The following is a 25,058-nucleotide window of genomic DNA, read 5'->3' on the forward strand; positions in this document are numbered from 1 at the left end:
GCGATTTAGAAACTGATGTCAGAGTAATACAAAAAAATCAATTGGACATCTCTTTCATTTTTTAAGTAGCCCGTGCAACGCCGGGCACGCAGCTAGTTCTGTATATAAATTTCACTTCATTCCTTCCTTCTTGGGGCGCTACTTTCAATGTTCCTAACTGTATTTAAGTGTAGATACTAACAAAGCACAAAATGTTTACACATTTTTTTTATATATAAATTAAATGCATAAGGTATTTTTTCCCACATTATATTTGTCTACAAAACCTCACTCTAGGTGTTAACCATGTTTCCCCCGAATACCAATGCATGAAGGCGCTCAATAGACATTTGCATGACGGCGCCGATCAGGCTTGGCGCGGCTCTGCTTATTAGAAGTTTTTTTTTTTTTTTTTTTAATGAAAAGTTTGGTAGTAGGGGAATGTGGGCCAGAGTGAAATGGTTAAGATGACTGAGTTATAATAAAACTTGCGTTGAAGCAGTATTTTTTATTTTTGGCAGTAAATTTGTGTCTTGAAAAAAAAAAAGTGGAAAATTTTCACTTTTTTTTTTTCTCATGGGGCAAAGTGAAAAATAAGATATTTTTCTAATGAAATATTTTTTCTTTTATTATAAAACATATTTTTGATCACAAGAATTAGTAAATAAAAGGTTGAATGAATAACTTAAGATAATGAGACAAAAAAAAAACGAATAATGAAATGAATAAATCAATTGATATGTGAAGAAAAATGAGCGAGTAAAAGAATGAATGAATAAGAAAATAAGTGAACGAATGAATAAATAAGTGAATTACTAAATGAAGGAATGTAAATTAATTAATTAATGAAAATGTAAGTGATTTGGATTATATTACTGAGTGAGTAAATGAAACAAACTATTTCCCTTTGCCTCGTATGTACTTGACTAATTGCACAATTTATTTAAAATACAAATAAGACCATATTAACTAAATTTTTGCTGCATTGATTATTAGGAGGTCTCAATTAATATTTCAAATGATAATAACAAGAACGTTATCATTTTATAGTAACAAAAATAATTTTTTACTTACAACAAAATATTACAATATGCGTACCAATTTTTTAAAATTGCCTGCATTACCAAATGCTTTAATCTTTGGCAGTATTTTTTTCCTGACTGGAATAGACTGCATTTGGTACTCTATAGTTAAAATAATACCAGATAGGTGGAGCTAAAAGTAGAGTAAATATTTCGCCATTTCACTTTGCCCCGCTGTTTTACTTTACCCCATGTTCCTCTACAATAAAACTAACTGGAACTCCAACTATCCGAATCAATTGGGACCGAACCCTATTTGAATAATTGGATATTTCCCTAAAAAAGGCCTTAAAAATCTTGCATGTATGTTGGAAATAGGAGAAAAAAACTTTCGAAATCGCAACTAAATGAAAATACGATTCGCCTGGCGACAGACGGCAGCCAATAGTAAGGCTGCACTGTGAGGTGGTGACTTATCATCTCAATAGTATTCGTGATGGGCTTTGTAGAAGGTGCATTGACAGAATCATTATTTTGCAAATCGCAATGTGATTCCGGTTCTCCCCCTCCCTCAAATTTCAAGAGCAATTCAGATAATCAACGACTCGGATAGTTCGAGTTCGGATAATTGCAGTTCGATTATAATGTAGAGGGATAGATAATAAATTTATACTATTTTATCAAATGCTCTAGTGGCCGGTGTTTATTCCCCTAAAAACTCATTTGTCTTTTTTTGGACTTCCTGTCTGGTAGTATCCTGCCCATATTTTCGCTTTAGGGCTGTCCACAAATGATGTCGCACTTTGAGGGGGAAGGTAGTTCGTGAGTTCTAATTTGGACCTTTGAGGGGTAAGGTTTGTAACGAGAGGGGGAGGGTGTGACAAGAAGTGTCACATCCCGCATTTTTTTAATACGGATATCCTTATAAATAGCACATGTGACAGAGAGGGAAGGGGGTAAGATGAAGTGTGACACTTTGGGACAGGGAGGGGGAATGTTTTTAAAAGGTATGACATCATCAGACAGCCCCTATGCCGGAATGTTTTTCTGCTTGAATCTGAAAGAAAAGCACATGGGATGGGGGGGATGCATTTGTGAGACGTCGAGTTTTCTTCAATCGGCTCCGTGTGTGTGTCTGTGTGTGCGGCTCGTCGCAAAAGACGCATAGTTAGTGAGTTGTGGCGTGCCAACTGCCTTTCTATTCTGGTGTCTTAGAACGAGGGAACGCGGCTTTTGTTTCCGGGACAACACACTCGCTTTTTTCTCTCTCTCTCTTTCTCTCTCCCCTCCTTCGCGGCATTGTGCGTGGAACTCGCGGTCGACCCGCATCGATCCGTAATAACTGTCGAGGATTTCACCTCCACATTCGATGTCCACGCGATGTCTGGGATGGATCCACCCCCGCTCGCCACTTCTTCAGGTGAGTCGAATGATATCCGATCGTGTGTGGGCCGACCTCTGTTTGTTCCGAAGTGTTTTGACTTTGAGAATTTATCGCTGAATTATCAGCTTTTGAGGACGAATCACGAGTCAAGCAGGGTACGTGTTCCGTCTCCTAAATAATTGATACATAATTTTGGCACGCGGTATGGTTTATTGACATTGTGTCGTGTGTTTACTAGTGAAACGATTTGGATGAAAATTTCGGCACATAAAGTTTTTTTCAAAAATGACAATTTTTAGTAAATCTGACGTTGGATAAGGGCAAAAGATTTATTTCTCCATTAATAGGTAGGGTGACCAGACGTCTGGACAGTCCGGGGTTCAACCTTCGATCAGGATTATAAGCATGGGCGCCCATATGCAAAATTTTAAGGGGGGGGGGAATCTCAGAAATTTTCCCCATTTTTTAGCAGAACATTTTCCCTATGGAAACCGATTTCAGTACATATTAGAGATATTGAAATTTGACATTTTTAATAACTTATTCATTAATGGTTGGAAAAGAATTTTTTTTACATTTTTGCAAAGAAAAAAGTATTAAAAGCAAGGAAGTTCTCATTTCTAAGGGGGGCTTGAGCCCCCCACTGCCCGCCCTCCTTTATGGGGGCCCTTGATTGGAAGATGATATTCTATAATCGTTTACGACCTCTTGATAACTACTGTAATATTTTTTTTCGTTTTGAATTCTAGTCTTTTTGATGATTTATACTAGTTCGCAACGTTCATATAGTAACTAAATGATCATAAATTAAGAGAAAACTACGTTGTGAAGCACATATTTCGAAGTTATAAAGAACCTATTTTCAAAGAGAAAAATTGTTCCTGAGATTTGTTTTGGTATCAAGGTGCAACGGTTTACTTCTTAAATAGTCATATTTAAGCACAAAAAGATGTTGATCGATCATCATTTTTACATTCAATTGCAAAAGTTAATAAACTGTGCACAAATCTCTTTTCAGACTCCCCCCCCCCCCGAAACTCGTTTTCTGTGAACTTTTAATTATTTTGTAAAATGTGCTTCATTTTAAGTTGTTTGTTTTTTCGGGGGGAAATGGTGAATTACTCACTTATTGTTATTTTACCTCATAAACTTAAGATTTTGAATCAATTTGCAGCAGGTTAGGACAATGAACCGTTTTATCAAAATGTTTTGTCTACAAAATTGAACTTATCTGACATAAGAAAACTGAAGTCTTTGAAATCGACATTTATGATTTTAAATGAAAATTAATACATAATTATACTGGAAAAGGATATTGAAGAATATTTTTGGGGAAATGGATATACTGTTGGTGCCTGAGTAGATCTGTAGCAGTAAACTAACACTATGTCACTTTCAGGTTCTGTAACTTTAACAAAATATTATTGGGCAAAAAAAATTTCTAAATCTTCTCCTTGACAACTGTCTGGACAGGACATTTCATCTCATTTTTACTAAAGCAATTGTGGAAAATTTTGATAAAGTTGCGGGGGGGAAAACAAGCCAAAAGAAAGCATATATTTTAGAATGTGAGAATCCACATGAGAAGATTAGGGAATCCCGGCCATTCATTGTTGTATACCTGGTAACGAAGCGTGCCGGCCAATTAACCAATCAAGGCTGTTAACTTATGCACACCCTCTTTGCTCTGCCTTTCAGCCAAATTTCTTCTATCATTGTTAAGACTTATGCTTCCAAGTACTTTGACAAAAAAAAAAAAAAAAAAAAAAAACGGAGCAGGACTTGAATGCTGTAGGAGAGGTGTGGTCCAGCCTTATCCACAACCCTATTACAATGGATCTTCCTCGGCAGTTTTGTTTTTTTTTTTTTCTACTAATTTCAGAATAACTAGTGGACATGACTACCTCCAGAACCACCTCCCCCCCCACCCCAAAGCTTCACTGACGTACCTGACTGCTCCCCGTGTTCTTCTGGAGGAACAATGAACTTTTCACACCTGACAATTTGTGCCTTTAGGCCAACACTTTTTTCATCTTAAGATATTTTGACCACTATTTTTCAAAGGCTACTTTTGTATTGGATTGCAAGAAAGGAAGATGGTCTATGATTGTTCTATGATTCCCTGATGTAAAAAAATTGATGTTTTGCTCTTATTTCAGTACAAGGTGATCCAAGGGTCACACGATCTATTGTATAATATTTTATTTAAAAGCTATTAGGAAACTTCAAAAATTTTATCGTGTTTTGGCTCTGTTTTAAAAGGAAATAATTTGGCTGGTACACAACACTATATTGTTTGAAATGACACTCCATTTTTTTATTTTCATTTTTCGTAAGCACAAAAACACATTCAGTAGTTTTTAGTTAGAAGTGTGATCAAAAATATTTTCATTATTGATCAGTATTTTTCATCTCAATCATTTGAGGCCATTGTTGAAACATTTAATAATAAATTTCCGAATGTTTCTGCACCCAATAAAGACCCATTATTCTTTCCATTAATGTCTCGTTTTCGGAAAACTGAAAATGTTGGAGACCGAAGGAAAAGTTGGCGCACACCTTTAGTGGCTCAGCACGATGCAGACAATCGATGTGTAATATTTTAACTCGATGATATCGACAATATGAAAAGCAAAATGTTGAATGAATATCTGGTCAAGGAGTCAGAAATCTGGCAACACAGATGGATTTATTATGTGGACTCTTTTTATGATTTGGGTCATCGCTGGGCTTTGAAGCAATTGAAATTTCACGTTTATCATGTGCGTGTCATTCAAGAATTAAAATATCCTGATCAAATTGAATGATTAAGTTATTGTGGATGGCCAAAGTCATTCATTGATGAAAATGGCATTGAAAAACTTGATTCTGTGTTTTTTAGAGGAAAACTAAAATTTAATTGGTCTAGATCAGCGGTTCCCAACCGGTAGTTCGTGAACCCCTGGGTGTTCGCGAGAGGTTTGTAGGGGGTTCGCGGAAAAAATATTGTAATAGCGGAGTTTTGACATGCCTGTTTCTGATGAAGTCTCATGTTCAAGCGGTTTCAAGCAAATTTTGCTCTTTTTTATTGATTTAACTCTCGCACATTCGATACTCTTAGTATGAAAATATTTGCATACTTGCTGACATATATTACATTTAAAGAATTTAGTCTGTCATTGCAAAGCACCGATTTTAGCGCTTTCATTGAGAATGATAGCCCTGAAGCCTGAAAAAGCTCTACTTACGAATACAATGTCCTCAAACGAAAGAGTTTGAAAACGTTCGTTTCCTCAGAAGCTTTTGACCAACAAGATTGATTAAACTTGATGAAAACATTACGTGGAGCATATGCGAGCGTCTCAAATATTTTGATGTTTAGTTTCTTTACCATTTGAGTCCGACGAAGAGATGTCGCTCTTCTCTTGTGTTGAGTGAAAAATGCATAAAAATGAGATGACGCTGTTTTTTGTTGCTATAATTTTCACGCTACGTAGACTACAATTTATTTCGAACTTTATTGCCGAAAAAGAGAAAGAATGGCTAGCAACTTAAAAATACCGCAGGAAGAATGACAAATTAATTACTTTAGAATATTTTCGTGGGTGAAAGTTTGGCTGTGTGAGGTTTATGCATTAAAAAAAAAAAAAAAAAAAAAAAACAGAATTTAACCATGCCATTTAATTTGCGCTATATGTAAATAAGGAATTTATGAAATTTGTGTAGAAAATTTCTCTTGTAGTAAGTGAGCTTAAAAATACACTGCTCAGAACAATTAAAGGATATTGAGGTTTTGTGTTGATCTTGAACCTGGAGAACTTTTTGGATGATTGATACATTATCGACAGACGAAGTAAACTATGTGATACAAAAATTATATTTGTAAGGCAGAAAAAAAAACTTTTTTTTTTTACTTTTGCGTGCAAAAGGGAAAAAACGCACTTTGTGCATATGAGAAAAGCGAGTAAAAATTGGGGTTTCCTTAAAAGAAAATCGCTTCTAGTTCTGAATATGGTAACCCCGGACGGTCAGCAATATGAAACACCTCTGAGGCATGGAATCAATGAGGCTATTAATGAGCGGCTGGGTTATTCTGCCCCATTCCTCCGGAAGAGCTCTTTCCAGTACTTGGAGAGTTTGTGGAAGTGGTAGGCGTCTAGAAACTCGTTGCTTAGAATGTCCCAAACATGCTCTATTGGATTCATATCTGGAGAACACAATGGCCATTCCATTCGTATGATTCCTTCCTCCAAAAGAAAATCTTTCATCAAGTTAGAGTGATGTGGTCCTGCAATTGTCCTCCATTAACATGAATTCACCTCCAATTGCTGCAGGGTAAGGGACTACAATAGGTCTGAGGATCTCATCCCTACTTTGACGACGGGGCACAGTTCCATTCGGAACGACATGCAGATCGGTGCGCCCATCAATAGGGATGCCAGCATGCACCATCGCACCACCACCACCAAATCTGACACTTTCGGTAACGAACGCTGGATTGTTTCTAGTGCCACGCTCCCTCCTGATGAAAATACAACATTATCAGGATAAAGACAAGAACGGGACTCGTCAGAGAAAAGAATATTGCTCCATTCCTATCTTCTCCAATTCACATGCTCTGTTACCTCTCCCTGTAGCGCAACGGTGCCTCACAGCTAATGTGACACACACCATTGTCGACGAGCATACAGACTTACAGCGTAAAGGCGATTTCGGACAGTTTGTGTCAAAATTGTGGTGCCAGTATCCGAGCGAAGGTGTCGTTGTAGTGGAGTGGCATTCATACTTCGGTGCCTCCAAGCCGTTAAAGCTAAGTAACGGTCTTCATTGAGTGTTGTTGACTGTCAGCGACGTTGCCCTGATCTTCGGCTAGCATTTCCAGTCTCTAAAAAAGTTTCCATGTCCTAGAAGTCACACTTTGCAAAACTCCAATAGTTTCTACTGCTTTGGCTTGTGTTTGGCTCCCTTCTAGCCTGTCAACCAACTTTAGAAGTTTTTGATTCCGTTAAATGAGTTCGTTGAGGCATCGTATTCATCGAAACAACGCGCTTACTGAATGTCGATCATTCTTTTCTGCTTTGTCTTACGATAAGTAAAGAGCGAAATCTTTCGCCGCCACTAAAACGTAATCTTGGACGTCACACTCAAAATTTTGCATACTGTGATGTTTGAAATTAAGAAAAATGTGCATTTGTAACTCCCTTCTTCGATTCTATGCAAAAAAATATTTGCTAATACTTTTTTTTTTTTTTTTTGTTCAAAGACTTACACTGCTTAAAACAATTAAAGGATATTGTATTTGTTTTGTTAAAAATTACCTTTTGTGTAAAAATTAGAGTAAATGCGTACATTGAAAAATAGACGCGTCTATTATTTTTCAATATACGCATTTTACTCCGCACTTATAGCATAAATACAAGGATAGTCTTCTGCAAACAAACGATTAATGTACGGAGTATATCTTTATCAAACAGCTAGGTTCGTAGTCCTTTTCTAGAAGACTTAAACCTAGAGATCTTTGTCATTTTACTGGAAGGAAAAAAGTTCATTTAGTTAATCTGAGACAGATTCTTCTGATTTAGCGATAGAGATAATTATTGTACTCTTGTGTGAGAAAAATTTCAGCCGAACTTTGAGCCTCTTTGTTCCACTAATACCCCATTTTCAAAACAATTTCAAAGTTGATTGAAGCTCAGCACAGAATAATTATATATTGGTGAATTTGTTCTGTATTCATTTTTGAGCCATTATTTTAGTTCGAAGCAAAATTTGTAATTCTATATTTTGAAACTATGCTTTCGTTCTTGTCATAAACAATGGAGCAGCATCAAACTAAAAAAAAAAAAAAAAATCTCCCAAATTTTATTTTCTGTGTGTGTGTGTGTACGCGTTTTTTTTTTTTTTTTTTTTTTTTTTTTTTTAATATAATTATTCAAGGGGTTCGCCAACTTCTTCCGGAGTTTGGAAGGGGTTCGCAAGGGGGAAAAGGTTGGGAACCGCTGGTCTAGATCTTGAAAAAATTTTAAATGCAAAAGTTTTAACACTAGAATTACGTTGATCTTGGTATACCTACCGTATTAACCCGCATTATCCGGCTTGCCGGAAAAAGCGAGGTTGACCAGCATGCCGGAAAATTCGAATTCACTGCATGCCGGATAATTCGAGGTTTATTTTTCAACAAAACGAAAGTAAATTTTCCCATTCAGTTCCAATCAGAAAGCAAACCACTGTATGGAAAAAAAAAAAATAAATCCCGAAAGTAAAACCTTCTTTCGAAAGAATTGTGTATGGCATATAATACGTGCTTGTTATTTATGGTAGTTCATTATTAATGTACCAGTCGACCCGTGAGGAACTCCACACTGTGCTTCGAATCGTTTCATGTGGCATTTCGCTATTTAAAAATTTCAAAGAATGAAAATTATGAAGAAGAATCGAAAAAAGTTTTCGAATTAAAGTAAACGGAAAAAAGTAAACGCAAAAAAGAAGGCATGTGATTTGGAGACATAAGCAACAAGACCTCGTTAAATCAACGTTGTGATATTGTGATCATCGCTCACCTTTTGGTTGTACGTATTTTCAATGCAAACATAAATATCATTAAAAGTGTGACTGAGTGACTATTGAAAAAGCAGTAATTGTGCATGTGAAGAAACGGGTTGTGGCAAATAGTCCTGCCTATGTAAAAAACATTTTAAAGAGATATTTATTCACACGGATTTGAACTGGCGTCATTCTGATTAACAGCACAACACTCCAAACAACCGAGCATTTGTGCCTTTGTTTTTGAATGCTACTCATTAAAACAATGTGTATAAAAAAAAAAAAGCAAAAAAAGCTTTTTGCCAAAAAAATAAAAGACCATGCGTCTATGTTTTGTCATTACCCAGCATGATACGCTTAAATATTATTCGTAAAACATGGAATTGGATTAAATTCTTTTAATCGAACATTTAAAATTCAAAACCAATACCAGTTGAACTAAGTCCATTTTTTAAGTGTAACTTTTCAAAAATAGACAAAATGCCTCCCCCCCCCCGAAAGCAGCGGAGTAGAAATGATTTCTTGCTAATGAAGTTGATAGTAATTTTAATGTTTTACATCGTATTCGCATAAATAGTTAAAGGTTTACTGGGTGAAACTCGTAATTTCAGTTTGGCGTAGTTTTTTTTTTTTTATTTTTTTTTTTTTTTCCCATTTATACAAAGGGTCAAGCACTACTATGGGGAAAATATACATTTCAGCATACAATGAAAAAGTTTTTAAGCACAAAAGGGATTCCTTTGATAACTGAATTTTTAAATCCAATACTTTTTTATTTTTACATTACGCTTAGTGGGTTGAACGGAGTCAAAGCTTTAAAAAAAAAAGAAAGAACACCCTTCGATTAATAGTCAACTTATCTGTATAATAACTGTATCCTGCATAAAGGAGTCGAAACACCAAGTAGCATTCCCATCGCATTTATTTTATTGTCTTACGTGTGTTATCTGTTGTATGTTATGAGTACATGTAATGCGTATTATTAATCTAAATTTGCTATTATGTCGGAGAGCGCGGGCGGGCACGAAGTTCCCTCACAAGTTTTTCACTCAAGTTTTTCAAAGTTTTTCACTCACAAATGTTCAATGTGTGCACCTTTCGTAACGCGAAACACATTCCTTTTCCTTTTATTGAAGCAATGAAGTGAACTTGTTAAGGGTACAAACATCTATAACGTACATCTTCAAGTGTGTCATTGTCAATTTTTCGTAATGCTACACATATGCGATCTTTCACCTCTTGCAATGTTAGTTGGTCTGATGAGGTTTTTTGGCGCAAGGTTAGGTTTTAAGCTTGCAGTGGTGTTGTAAAAAGTCTTTGACGAAACCTCGTAAAAAAATCACATGGGGTTAGGTTTGGGGATGTAGCAGGTTAACGCATAAAAGATAAATCATCATCACCTGCACGGTCAATCGAGCGTTGCGGAACGTCAGTGGCGCAACGAAGGGGGGGGGGACACCCCCCCCCCCATATGTCTTGGTTTTAACATTGTAGCCAATCCTTATACAGTTGTTGATACACGTGTTAGGACTGTTGTGACCAAAAACGTCCTCCAAACGGAATTTCTGGCTGCACTAGTGCAGAACGTCCACGTTTAAGACTTTCACAGCTTATCTTTATTTTTATGCATCATTTATTCTGTTAAGTGTAATAGTTTATGAAGTATAAATTTTTAAAACGAGGTTGTTCTTTTATCCTAACCCTGTATATTTTTTACTAATTATATTTTAGTGAATCCGAATTTTACTGAAAACTAAGGATCGAAAAAACTGCTTAATGTCTTAAAAAATGTCGTTTTCTAAAAGGAGGCATAAGAAAATTCTCTTTGTTGCTAAAAATGTCAATAAAAATGCATGCAAGGAGAGAGGGTGAGGGGGATTTTTTAAGACGTCGAATGAAGCGTACGGGAAACAACTTTACAAAATAATCTGTCCTTTGAGCAGTGTACTTAAATCTTTGTCTTGTTTTCTACGAAAAATATTGCAAAACTTTAAAATTTTTACTACTTGGCGAGAGGTTAATAGGTTTTTTAGTGCCCCCTGTGAACAAAAGACGACTTTTTTTTTTTTTAACACCATGAATCTAGAAAATACTTTTACTCAAATCTCAAAAAATTCCATGACACAAAGAAAAGGCTAGGACACTTTTGCTCTGCAAAATTGATAATATTTTTTGAAAAATAAAAAAATTATTCCCATATGCCCCATTTTCCCTATGTATCATTTAAAATATGTATGTTTATGTGAAACATATATTCGACAGAGTAGGGAAGTAAATAATCGTGCAGTTATTGTTTAGAACTTTGTTTGTGTTGGTTGAAAGTATCGGCTCTGTATCAAAATACTTGACGTATGTCGAAATATCGGATAATTTCGATATTTTGGAAAATTTTACGAAATTTTCAAACCCTTGTTAGTAGACATGGGGAGTTATTCCTTAATCAAGCCTTGGAATTTTTCAGAAGAAAATGGATGAATCACTGATCAACCCTGGGGGGGGGGGGAGACTGCGTTGATCTAAGTAGCAAATACACACACTCTTGCGCCTTTTCATTTTGCTCTGATATTAATCGAACGTGTCTGAAAAGTTTCTAAGTTGGGTCTGAACTGCAGTGGTCATTCGGCAAGCATATACAATAAAAGAAGAAGTTCGTCAATAGAAAATGATCGAAAATGTTTCAGCCCCATACAGACAAAAAAAAAAAAAAAAGAAAAAATGTATCAGATTCGTCAAATTGTAAAATTTTAATACAAATGTATTAGTTTACAGGGGAAAAAGTAAATCCGTGATTTAAAATGGCTTTAACAAAGCTTTACCGTGATCTGATCTATATAATATATGAAAGTTTCTAAATTCGGTTTGAAGTTCAGTGATCTTATTCGGCTGACATTTTTACTCTGTACTCTAGTAAAACAAAAGGTTCGTCTATAAAAAAATATTTGAACCCACTATAGACTAAGCATGGGCGATTTCGTTCTTTTAAATGATCCGTTCATCAGAGGATCTTTCATTGAACTCGTCCATTAGAACGACTTCGTTTATTTAAAAAGTTATTTAAATATTTAAAAATTATCAAATATAAATTATTAAAAATTATGAATTAATGAAGTTGTAAATTAATTAAGTTATAAGTATTTAAAAACGCGGAAAATAGGCTATGAAAGCATTAAAACTGAATTCCTTAACTTACCTAACCGGCGTAAACAAAATGGTGACATAAAGCTAAAGAGCAAGTGATGCCAAATGGTTTGTTATAAAGTAGAGAAGAGAAGCAAAACTATGTTTAAGTAAAATTGAACGAAAGAACGAAATGAAACAAATGTAGTTTCAGTGTAACGTTTAAAACCGTTCACCGTTCCAAAGGACTGCCGTTCATTTTTTCCAGAGATCGTACTGTCCTTTCATTTTAAGGAGTCGTTCGTTTTGACCTGTTCTTTCAAGAACTGCACTGCACATCCCTACTGTAGACATATAAATATATTACTTGTCGGAACTAACATTATACTACAATTGTATTAGTTACAGGAGGAATAATTGAACCGTGAGTTAAAAAGGCTTCAACAAAGCGCTACCTTGGTTACGTAGCATTCTAAATTCGGTTTGAAGTGCATTGGTTGTACTCGACTGGCATTTTTACTCTGCATCAGTAAATAAAAAGTTGGTCGTTGAAAAATGAAAAATTATTGATGGCTCAGACTGTAAACCAGCTAACACAATGTGCACACACGTAGCTGTTCAGGTGGTGATAAAAACGTGTTAGGCATGCTGTGTATTTAACAAATTTCAACACAACGAATTTCTGTATTTGTATAGACAACATTTGGCGTTACTCTTTTTTTTTTTTTTTTCGTTTTATACCAGTGCAACTTAAAATAATATCCTTGTTAAGAAGATGGAAAGAAAATCCTATGGATCTTACTTCAATATGTGGATGTAGCTGGTTTACAGTTTACAGTCAATTAAATGAAATTGTATCGATGGCTTACATCTAATGTTAAAAAATCAAAAATAATACAAATATCTTCTTTCCCTGTGATCCCCGTCTTCCTTTTCTTCCTTATAAAGGATCTTTCAATAAGAGCGGCTAGGTATTGAAATGGAGTAAAACAAGCTTTGTGTAAGGTATTAAAAACATTCTTTTTTTATTTAAAAGGTCCGTGCATGCCATTTTGTATGGGTACATAACATCAGAGGCACGAATCCCAGTGATCCAATTTCCAATGTCTCTGCTGCATAGATCCGGCTGCATTTGAGAGAGAGGCTTAGTTATGTTGGCTTTAAGGACATCATCAATTGCGACTTTTTTGCATTGATCTGTGAGTTCATGAAACCCCACAAGAAAAAGTCTAGCAGGGATGCATTGCACGATCTTGGTGTAAAATTCACGTCCCCTCTGCGAGAGGTAACCACACTCTCGAATCGCTCTCGCAGAAGGTGTATCGTGGACCCCGCTGTGTGGCACGTAGATCTGTCCTGCTCTAACCGCATGTCATCAACGTCTATATCGTTCAGTCTGCTGGGTCAAAAGCGAGGTTTTTATTGTTTTATCGAGGTTCTCGCTGTTGATGGTGATGGTCTCATCGACGTCGTTTTGGGAAAAGTAAGGACCAATGACGCCGTTGGTCCCAAATCCTTTACAAATAGCAACTCTTCGTAGATTGGACGTGCTGCTCAATCGTTTAATTTGGCATCAGTGACAGAATAGTGATCAGCAGATTAAGCAGACGCCACTAGAACAATATGTTTGCCACATGCTGCCAACATCTACCCGCGTCAATTGAAAGACCCTTTAGTTGGGCAAACCTCACCTGGCAGCATCGTAACTCTGTAATTAGTACTTGCGTAGCATTCACAATGCTGTCAGGTTAGGTTTACCCCAACTTAGATTTGTTTTTAACAGAATTTGTCATTATTATGGTCAGCGCTATTTACGTATTTATTCCTCTTAAAATGTTCATGCCTTGCCCTGTAGTTGGGACAACTTAACTTGGCAGCATTGTGAAAGCTACGTAGATCCTAATTACAGCATTACTACGCTGCCGGGTTAAGATTGCCTCAGCTATAGTCAAACCTAACCTGTTTTACTTTTCTTGTATTATTACAACTAGAGCGAAAAGCAGCAACGACCTCTGGAAGAAGAAGCTGTCGTACCTCCGTTCCAGATGTGCGTTTACAATAGTGTGTTCTGAAATCTGTAAATGCATTTTCTGGAATGTAAGGTGCGACAGTCGTCTCGACTTTGCCTGAAGAAGAAAACCCCTGTTGGGATGCAGCAGTGGTTGAAGGCAGTGTAGTTAGCTGGTTGTCTAACCTATGTGGGTACAACCACTATCAGCAGTGCCCCAAACCATAGCTTCACACCCGACGGTGGATGGCTCTTCTAGTCATCGCTGGAACTAGCAACCTCAACTGCTGATCGACGCTCTCACCATGCTGTTATTGTTTTTACTCCTGGTTTTCACGCTAATCATAATGATATGATATTAGTTTTTTTTTTTTTTTTTAATTATTATTTAGAGTAAAAATTGTAATCTTATTAGATTTCAAACTGTATTGAAAATAATTGTGTAATCAAACCAGAGAATATTTGACGTATATTGCACAAGCTTCCTGGGGTTTGAAAGGCATCCTAAGAGAAACGTTTTATCCTACTGATATTAATGCTACAAAAAGCAGTTATTATTCTTAACCGAAATTTTGTAGAATAGAGATGTAAGTAATTAATCTCATCGCAAGATTCTTTTCGGAATCAAAAATATGAGCTATCTTGAGGACGCCATCACCATCCTGCCAGTTAAACAATGTGTAGTGTAGGTACCGGCTAAAGCCCTGAATCGTAGAATAATGTAGCGACAAGTCCGTCATCTTGAGGTTAAACGGTGCTTTCTTCTTATGTCTGCTATGGTGAAGTAGCGTCTTTTGGTTCTTGATTTTGGTTTCTTATTAACTCTATGTTAATCCGCAATCAAGGAGCACTACAATCAAGAAGCAAAACACGCTACTCTGTCCAACCACGGATTGTATGGAATTTTCAAACGTCCAGATAAGACGAATCTATGTGAATAAGGGGGAAAAGTAAAAATTTGATGCGCGTATTCCGCTCATTTGAATGAGACTCTGCTTCTGCAAAAGCTAACATCGCTAAAATATAATAGATTCGTCCATTTTCGGCTGTAAAACGGATGTTTGTCTTTCCACCCAATCCGTGGTCAGACAGTACTTCACCATATTTAACATAAGAAGAAATCATCGTTTAGCCCCAAGATGGCGGACGTGTCGCTGCTTAAGCTACGATCTAGGGCTTTATCACAGGCGACACTGGAGTGTATAGTAGAGTGTAGAGTCATGACTTGAATTTCGCGATCGTGCAAAATTACTCAACCAACATAACTTATCTTATGCTAAAGAAAAGGTGTTCTTCATCTTTATTGTTATTCATTTTCAATTAAATATGCCTTAAAGCTGACCATAAGATAGAACCCAACATTAAAACACTGTGGAGATTTTTATTGTTAATCTCTGTAAAGCTCTTTCTTGCAGTCTTTAATGCGTAAAATACAATTTTAATAAATGTTTCCTACATTAAATAGACTATGCTGCGGTAAAAGGCAGTAAGTGCAACTTTTTTTTTTTCTTTTGCATTATTATAACTTATTGTGCAAGCTTGCTTATTTGGTTCCGGCTGAAAAAAAAGCGTGAAAAAAAAGTTTTAATTCCAATGTTAGTATTGAATTCAAAACGTGTTTTTTCAATTATCTCATTCATTCATTCTCTCCATCTCTTATTTTCAATTAAACTCATTTCTGCAGGTACTCCTTTTTACCTGCCCACGACAATATAATGTATTAAAAGTAATAATGACATGGAATATATGCATTTCCTGATTTAAAAAGAAAACATCGTTTTCGGGGGATGAAATGTACAAATTTATACAGCAATGTAAACATGGAGGAAGTACCTATTCGCGTAATTTAACTAAAATGAAAAGCTGACTTCTTTTCCCTGCGAGTTTCACTGAGGCTCTTAATTAACGAATTCGAGGTGTATGTAGCATTGATATTTAGTATGCTTATTAAGTTTCATTTCACATTTGTCAGCTTTTTCAAAAGAATTTGAAGGCAATTGTATGGTTAATTTTGAATTCCAACTTTTTTCCGACTTATTAAATCTTTCGCAGTGAATTGATTTTGAATTAATGCCCGTTTCTTTTTTCAGAGCAGCTTACGTGTCGTTCGGGGGGATGTTGATGCGACTCCAAGGTGACCCAAACAACTTGCACGGGTTTGAAGTCGATAATCACGTCTATTTGCTCTTAAAGAAACTGGCTTTCTAAGAATGCTGTGTATTCGCCACAATCTCATCTCATAATATTCATGTACATTAAAAATTCATTTTCATAAAAATAAAACATTTTTGTATTCTTTACTGACAATTATTTATTTTACAGTCGAATGAAAACACTTTGATCAACGTTTTGTATAAGTGATACTAGGCACCCTGGACAAATGTACATAGTATGGCTCTGATAACAAGTTCTCTTACCTTGGACAAGTTTTTTTTTTTTTTTTTTTTTTTTTTTTTTTTTTGAGCAATCACATTGCTTATTTTGTTCTTATTTAACTATTTTGGCGTCCTTTGATTTTATTTTTCATCCGCCTCCCTCTGCAGCACCAATGTCGACCGGCCTCACGATGCTGCTCCTATAGCGAAAACCGTCTCCAGGTTGTGCCCATATCCTACACATACACCTACACATATCCACACACACACATACCCACACACTCGTGCCTGCACACAGACACAAACGCGCACACGGGATTGCGAAAAACATAATTTGAATTCAAGATGTCAAAATTCAAATCCCCCCCCCCCCTTTCTTTTCGAGCAATCGCGAATTGCTTATTTCTTTCACTTGACCGTCGAACAACGTCCGTCCTTTGTTTTTTGGACTGGGGCCTCTGAAGCACCACCGTCTCCAGGTGATCCTCCAGCGAGCACCAGGTGCACTGTCTACCGAAATCTGCTCCTCCTGGGCGGTTGCGTCTATAACCTACGCACACATCGTCGGCTCAAAGCAATAGTATGATATCTTAGTTTTATTTCTGGGGATTAGATGTCTTACTGTTGCTCTGAGGCGACGACATACACTCACTCGTGATTTCGAGAAGCAGAATTTAAATTCAAAATGTCAAAACAAAGCAAACCACCTCTTTAACATTTGAGGCAGTGAGAAGCAAAGGCATTAAGTGGCAAAATTAAAAATTTGGAGATAATCAGTACACATGGTAGGTGAATCTCTCCTCTGTCTTAGAGCAAGAGATGGCGCTAGTAACCCTGGTAGTTGCTGCTATACAGTATGATTTAGAAAAAAAAGATCAATTAAAGCCTACCTAGGATGTTATATTTAAACGCGTTTTACTCAAAACTTGACACTGTCCACTTACATCCCTTTGCTTCTCGCTGCCTCATATGAGATCGGTGAATCCCTCATCCACGGTAGTTCAAGTTATCAGAGCCTAACTATACTGGTCATGATTGACATGTTGATGATTACCATTAAACATTACCTATTTAAAGAAGGTTTTGCACTTTGAAGGGATAAATCAATGAAGACTACACTGAATGATTCAGGTGATAATGTTTTCATACAGGGAAAAGGGGGGTAAGGTGACGATATTAAACTTCAAAAAGTTTCTAGCTTTAGAATCTGAATTACGATTTTAAAACTTGTACTCACTACTTCTTTTAATTGTTGGGTTTAATTTTAAAAATTGAAACTCGGATTATCTCCTTTTATAACATTAAAAATATGTGATCAAAAACAAAAGCATTAACGGAGGTGGTTAAGATGACGAACAGCTAAAAGTAAACATTAAGAGAGAAAAATACTTTTAAAATACGTACAAACAGACTAAATTGGTAGGGCCAATGTGTTCTCTCGTCCGAAACCCCAAACAACGGGCTCGGAACATGTTGCACAAGTCCATTTATCTCCCTCGCAAATAGTTCCCCAGTTCGAAAGGACCCAGCTGGATGGTTCTAATGGAATAATTCTTTGATTAATTTCCAACGGTAAGACCCCATATATCTAACATACATCTCAAATATTGTATGAGTATGCTACCCGTCAAAGAAAATCATATCCACTATTAAAAGGGCTTTTTTTTTTTTTTTTTTGCTAATTTTAATATTCGGATAATTTTTAGCAAAAACAGAATTTGTTCACTTTTTGCTTTCGTTGAAAAAATTTACTTGTAACAGTTTCTGTACCAACCAATGAAAAAAGGGAAGTGAAAATAAAATAATTGGCTACTCATAATAAAACAAAGTCTTAAAATATTGGATTGAAAGAAAGACCCTCCTTTGTTTTCTTGGTTGTCATCTGAAAAGGAGAAAATGCTAAGCAAATAAACGAGGAGATACGGGAGAAAGGCTGTAGTAAATTGGTGGGTGTGGAAGAACAATTAAGAAATTAGTAGATTTTCTAGGTAGTGTTCTTGATATAATTGGGTCTGGAGAGAAGTGGTAAGGTGGTAGCTTCTTTCTCGTATTCTGGTTGCTTCGTGTAGGCCGTCTGATTTTGAAAAAGAACTGAGCTTATTGAGAGCAGTGGAGGAAGTTTCAAGGAAGCTAATAGCTGTGAAACAACATTTGAGGAGTTGGTATGCTGGCTATGGAAGTAGTCTTGTTGACTTGATTGGGTTTCGAGGAAAAGTTGAAGAAATGGGAGACTCAATGGCTTTGGTATCCTTTTTGGTTTCAACAGCATCGGTCTTATACGGAGCTTAAAAATCTTTGTCTGCATAAATGTTGATGTCTATAGAATAGGTACTTAAAAACGTGTCGGATAAGATGCTTAACGAGCAATCCACTCGCCTTACCCGCCTAGCCATTCGTCATCTTACCCCATTCTACCGTTTTCGTTTTGAATTTGTATTTCATTTTTGTAGTCTATCGTCAACATCCTACACCACACATGCTTTTTGCATTTCAACTTGTATTTTAAAAATAACTTATTGACTTCGAGTAGTTCCTTACGTTGTAAAGTCAAAAAATTACAATTACGAGCAAGAAAAATCCATTTTGCTGGTTACGATACGGTTTACAAAACTATCCCTTCCAACATCACTTGTAGTGAACTTCGTTATACAACACCTTAGTATCAAGAGGTGCTTTGACAGATGTTGATATCAATGAAAGAATTATAGAATTGCCGCAAAACCATATTGCAACTCTTGGTTGGGAGCGCCTATACCATCCGTCTTACGGTCTCGATCTCGCACCAACTGACTTCCATGTGTTTCCATTGTGTTTGTGGCTTTGAAGAAGAATCTTGGCGGAAAACAATGCTAAAGTTAAACAAGCCATGAAACACTTCTTCCGTATACACAAGCCCTGAGTTTTTTCTGGGGAGCTTTTTGAAGCTTGTGTCTCAATGTCCTTGGTACTGACGTGGAAAAATTAAGTTATTTCTTACCTTTAATGTCTCATTCTATTTTTTGACTTTCATTCGAAACTCTGACCACAGTCAACTGTTCAAAACTAATTTTTCCACTATCTCGTGTAATACAAAACCTTTTCATTGTTTTTCTTTTTTCCAATGGTAAGGCAGATACAAAAGAACAAAAATGTTAAAAGTACAAACAAATAACAAAGGGCAAAAAGAACAAAAGGTAGAAAGTGACCGCAGTCATTTTCTCAAAAGTTCTTGAGCTCGCCAGTACAGAGCTGTTTCAGAGTTGCCGAAAACAGATGAACATCGACGACACTGATTCGTTGACTCTGTGTTATCGAACTACAAAGTGGGCAGCTAGGGCTTGAAAAAATTTTAATGCGGGTGATATGCTCCACCATACAATCATACCCTAACAGGGGACTGAACTGTGCAACTGCTTCCCGACGTGCACTGCTGGGGATTGCTAGAAGATCTTCAGCACTCCAACGCTTAAGCATGATCCTTTCCTGAAGTTTGGATTCATACTTTTTTTTCCAATAATTGCTTGATGTGCAGCTTGACGGAATGGAACGACAATGCTAAAGAATTTGGTTGGTTTAACAGAACGCTCCTTTTAGCAAGGTTGTCTGCCTGTTCGTTCCCAAAAATGCCACAGTGGCCAGGTACCCACTGGAGAACCACGCGTTTCATTTTTAAAGTCAACTCGCATAAATAATGTTGACACTGGCAGATTTCAATCGAAAACGGAGGGCTTGATGAACTGATGGCCTGAATTGCAGCTTGAGAGTCAGAAAAGACTATTACACTAATAAATCTGTCCTCAAAGATCAGCAGGTATTTTAGGACTATTCGGACAGAATTTACTTCTACATCAAAGGGATTTCCCGGCAGAAGCATAAAGGGAAAAAAAGACTCCAGAACGTGCAGATGTTAAATTTTCATTAGGGATCCCATCTGTGAATACGTGGAACCTGTCAGACTCTGGGTACTTCTTATTAATAGTATCTAAAGGATAGCCCTTCATGACGTCTGCTTCAAAACTTCTTCAACAATGGTTCATTTGACAGGCATAAATTTGTTGCAATTTTTACAACATCAAGTGGATTAGAGGGCTTTAAGGTCTCTTGGAAGACATCAGGAAATTCAAATTGTTGTTTAATATTCTGGACGAACTGCATAGAACCGTTTTGAGTTTTTAATTTCTAGAGTTACTTGGGTATTCAATCCAATAAGGATTACCAGACGTAATTAGTTTTCAAAAAGAATAAGGGCTTTTTCTTCTATAATGGGTTTATTTTTGGCCAACAAAGGCATCAATTGGTGTTCATTTGACGGCCCCAGAAAAAGCTGGTTTTGCAAACGCTCCAGCTTTCCCAAGTTTTGATCACTTGCCGAAATAAGTGGCTCACAACAATAACTAACCAAAGACAAGATGAAAGTATTATAAGTAGTGTTTAAAGTTGATCTATCACAACCGAAAGGGAATCAGCTAGTCTTGTTAAAACAGTCAATCTGCTCTGAAAGCGGCTTGAAATTGAGTCAATATGAAACTTCCAGTTCAATTTTTCGTCGAATGTTACCCCCAAATAATTAAAGCTGTTAGTATGGATAAGAGCAGCATTTTTGTATTTCAGATCTGGGAGGAATTTCTGATGGGTCAGCGAAAATGACTGAGTAGCAGTCTTTTCCAAATTCACTGTTATATTGTTTTCAGAGTCTCAATCTGAAAGTATATCAAGATTCCGATTGGTTGTAGTTCTAATCGCAGAATTTGCGTTTCGCTTTGGTGCCTGTGTCCAAATAAAATAACAAGGTCATCTGCAAAGAGCAGACAATGGGCACTTTTAACGGTCTTTATGGTAGATACTAAATTATTGATATACATGTTGAACAAGGTGCAACTCCCGACTGCACCTTGTGGCAGACCTGTTTGAAGAATAGAATATCTGGAGAAATCTTTACCATATATCTGACTCTGCAGATGCGTTGATCAGTGAAAGACATATTTACACTTACTCCAGCATCAAGTAATTTTTTGTGCATTTTCTTTCCCCAGCACTTTTAAAATCAATAAAAACAGCTGTTAAAATGTTTCGATTGTCCAAAGCGTCCTTTATAAATTGGTTTAAGTACGCAACCTGATCTTATGTTAATCGGTTTTTTTTTTTTTTTTTTTTTGTTTTTTTGTTTTTTTTTTTTTTTTTTCGAAATCCAGCTTGTTCTTTGGCCAATGTTTCCATCTTCCAAGAACAAGTTTAACCTGAGATGTTTTTTTCAAAGGACACTAGTAAGAGAAAGCTATCAAGTTGCTTTGGATCCTTATTTTCCTTTAGGGTAGGTGTGACCACGGCTCTTTTCCATTGCACGAGTACACAACCTGTCTCCCAAATTTTATTAAAAATGTATAAGGTAGTATATCTGGCATTGTCACTCAATTGCTTACGAAATTCTACGTGAATATCATCCTCTCCTGGTTGTTTTCTTACTCCCTGACATACAATGGCCGAACATAATTCATCAAGAGTGAAAGGAGTCGTGAAAATAGCATGACTATTTCCAGAGCTATTTAACGTTTGTTCAGCTTCTTTAATTTTCCTAATTTGTCTTGACATATTTCGAGCGTAAGGCTCTTTCTTCTGCATCATAGAGTAAGTTTGGCCAAAAGTATTAGTTACAGCTTTAATTTTGAAAAGGCAACAAGAATTTGTATGTTTTCGTACTATCTTCCTTATAATTGATATTAGAAATAAATCTATCAAACGATTTCCGTTTTGCCTCCAGGATGACTTTTCTAAATACAGCCACTTGCTTTCTCCACAACGCTACTTCACCCTGTCATGTTTTTTTAGATAGTTCTGCTTTTCTTCTTAAACGATCCCGCTTAGCTTTAATTTAAATCTAGTTCTTCAGACCAGAAACGTTTGTAACACTTTACTCATCCTCTTGGGATAGCAAGCAACAAGCTAAGATAGCCTTGTTTATGAATGATACAGTCCGGCCGGGATGAAGGGAGGAATCAAAATTATTCGTATGTAAGTTTTCTTCAATTAGTTTCCGTAAACCTTCTCAATCTGCTTTTTTAAAGTTTCATGATTTACGTTGACTAGGTAAAGACTTGGTCTTAGCTTCTGGTAAAACAGTAAACGCAATAACTTGTCTATGTCCAGAGCCCGGGTCCTCAATGAAAATTAGTTTCGAAAAGGCAGTCAAATCAGTAGAAATACACAATAAAACTGGTGTGCTTCCATATCCATTGTGGTGTATATAAATTGGTAGTTCAGAAGAATTATAGATAAGCTCAAGAGAGCTAGAATTTAGAAGGTACTCAACCTCCTTTCCAGCAGCATTCAAATCACTATATCCCCACCGCATTGAAATCCCCAACAACAATCGTCTTTTTATCGATGGATAGTGTAGTCAAGTTAGGTTTGCTTCATGGGGGGGGATGTAAATAGCATAAGTCTTAAAAAGAAAATTCTCCTTCTAGACCTTTATCTTAACAATTTCACTTTTGTCAGCGGAATCTCCCATTTCCTGCAAATTTCAAAGCCTGACATCAAATTACCTTTAATACCCACCAGTATTCTACTTGCGATTTTCCGATACTTAGGGTGGAGAAGATAGACATTGTATCCTGGAAATGGGTAGAATTTAATGGTGTTAATAAAGTAAGGTTTGCTTCCATAATGGCAAACACATCAATCATTTTCTCTGATAGTGTATGAATTAGATCAATCCTCTTGGATTGGGACATGCCACCAGCGTGCCACTGTAAGACAACGAGGCCATCATTAAAAACATTGCCAAAATGACGGCGGGAGAAAATGCCGAAAGTTGTAGACCATTTTGCCGTAACAAGAACGTTGCCCAGGATGCTCCTCCCTTTTCATTTTAAGCAAACCGAATTCATAGACAGAGAAAACTGGGAAATTTTTGCTTGATTTTCCCACCATTTTTTTTTTTCACAAGAACGATTTTTTTTTAATCGTACATTACCTACTCACGTATAGTTCCAGAAATTTAGTTTAAAAAAAACGAACTTTAATGTTGAAGGGTCATCTCAGACACGCGGCAAAATTTACGAAATATATTTTCCCGAACGAAACTTGAAAAGGACACTCTAAAATCTGATATTTTTTCTCTTTAATTCGTACTGAAAACGAAAGAAATAAATTCTGACACTTTCTGGTACCTTTTTATTTATTCGAATGGTCGTAGGCGCTTAGAACTAGAGCACAAGTGATTAATCAAATTCGACTAGAGCGCCGAATACCAAATAATTTCCGAATAGTTGATACATCGTAAAATCTATAGATCGTCGAACGAAAGACTGTAATAACACTGCAAGAACTTAAAAGGCACATTGCTATTGACATAAATTCAATGCAAAAGCTACAATTAACAACTATTGAAATTGCGAAAACGAAACCATTGCAAACAATAATTGCTTTCACGAAAACAAACTCTTTCCAGTAGTAAAGAATCGTTTTTTTTTGGGGGGGGGGAGGGGGTTGAATAGTTTAGGTTTTAAGCTTTGAAGTGGTTCTTTCATTTAATATTTTTTAACATTTCGAAATTTTTAAGCATCTCTGAACTGTTTTCTTCATGTTTTAAGAGGCATTACTACTTATTATCGTAATTTGGGTTTATTAGACAATCGGGATAAAGCGTTTTTTTTAGAGATCCAGAAAACTGAGAAATTCGGATATCTATGATAGCGATGGTCGCCGAAAATCCCCGATAGTTGGTTCTCCACTGCATAAAATTAAATGAATGGATTAAAAACTACAAAGCTTGAAAACAAAAAAAAGTCGAAATCCTGTCTTTTAAGATTTTGTTTCATAAATTTTTATTTAAAGGGGTTTGTTCCGAAAAAATGCTGTATTTTTTATCAATTCGTGAGTAAATTGTTATTTTTTTTTTTTTTTTTTTTTGGAATATTATTGAATTAAATCTATCTAGGTGATTTAATATTTACTTTATTACTTTTGAGTTTTGACTCACCGAAGAGCAGATTAAAAATAAAAATATACAGTGGACTCTCTGTAAACATTGGACACATTTTGATGGTCCCGGCGAAACTCCATAGACTTAACATAAGCTGAACTCTGTAAGCTGAACGCCTTATAATATATGAACATCCCAGTATTATGAACGCTATTTTTAACCCCCTTCAATTGTCATCTCTCAATGTACTGAACTTGTTCACAATCAGTAATCTGGAATTGCTATGAACCAAATTGGAAAACCTGAAATACCTTCACAATTTTAGCACAGTTATTGAAGAGTATTAAGAAGTTGAAGAGAAGAAGAAAAAATATTTTTGCGGATATTGTGCTACATTAACATAAAATTATTCAGCTGAGCAACCTTTTCACTTAAACAGTTGGATGATAACAAGTACCTTGCATGAGAAAACACAATACAAAAGCAAGTTAAACACTATTTTTTTTACAGGCATTCTAATATTTTAAGGATGAATGTTACTCAGAGTTGTGTGGAGTCGGAAGGAAAATATGCCAAAAAACTTCCAGGAAAGCGCCCTCACCGTAATCCAGAAGAAACACCATTCCCCCATTCTCAAAGATCTTCTTAACTTTCGTTTTCAGGGCTTCAACTGTGAAAATGTTCCAGAGATCCCCTGAACCTTTCCTCCCACCCACTAATAGCACCAAAGGGGGCCTAAAACTTCGTG

At 36.2% G+C, this 25,058-nt stretch overlaps 1 long non-coding RNA gene across 1 annotated transcript; it reads left to right on the plus strand.

Annotated features, from left to right (window-relative positions):
- Window positions 1–689: 689 nt before the first annotated feature.
- Window positions 690–16,332, plus strand: LOC129221964 (uncharacterized). The gene is made up of 2 exons (XR_008580556.1): window positions 690–2,421; window positions 16,123–16,332. It is a non-coding gene; the product is annotated as an uncharacterized LOC129221964 (long non-coding RNA).
- The last annotated feature ends 8,726 nt before the right edge of the window (window positions 16,333–25,058 follow it).

Source organism: Uloborus diversus, chromosome 5 (genome assembly GCF_026930045.1).
Source record: "Uloborus diversus isolate 005 chromosome 5, Udiv.v.3.1, whole genome shotgun sequence".
Taxonomy (NCBI): Eukaryota; Metazoa; Arthropoda; class Arachnida; order Araneae; family Uloboridae; genus Uloborus; species Uloborus diversus.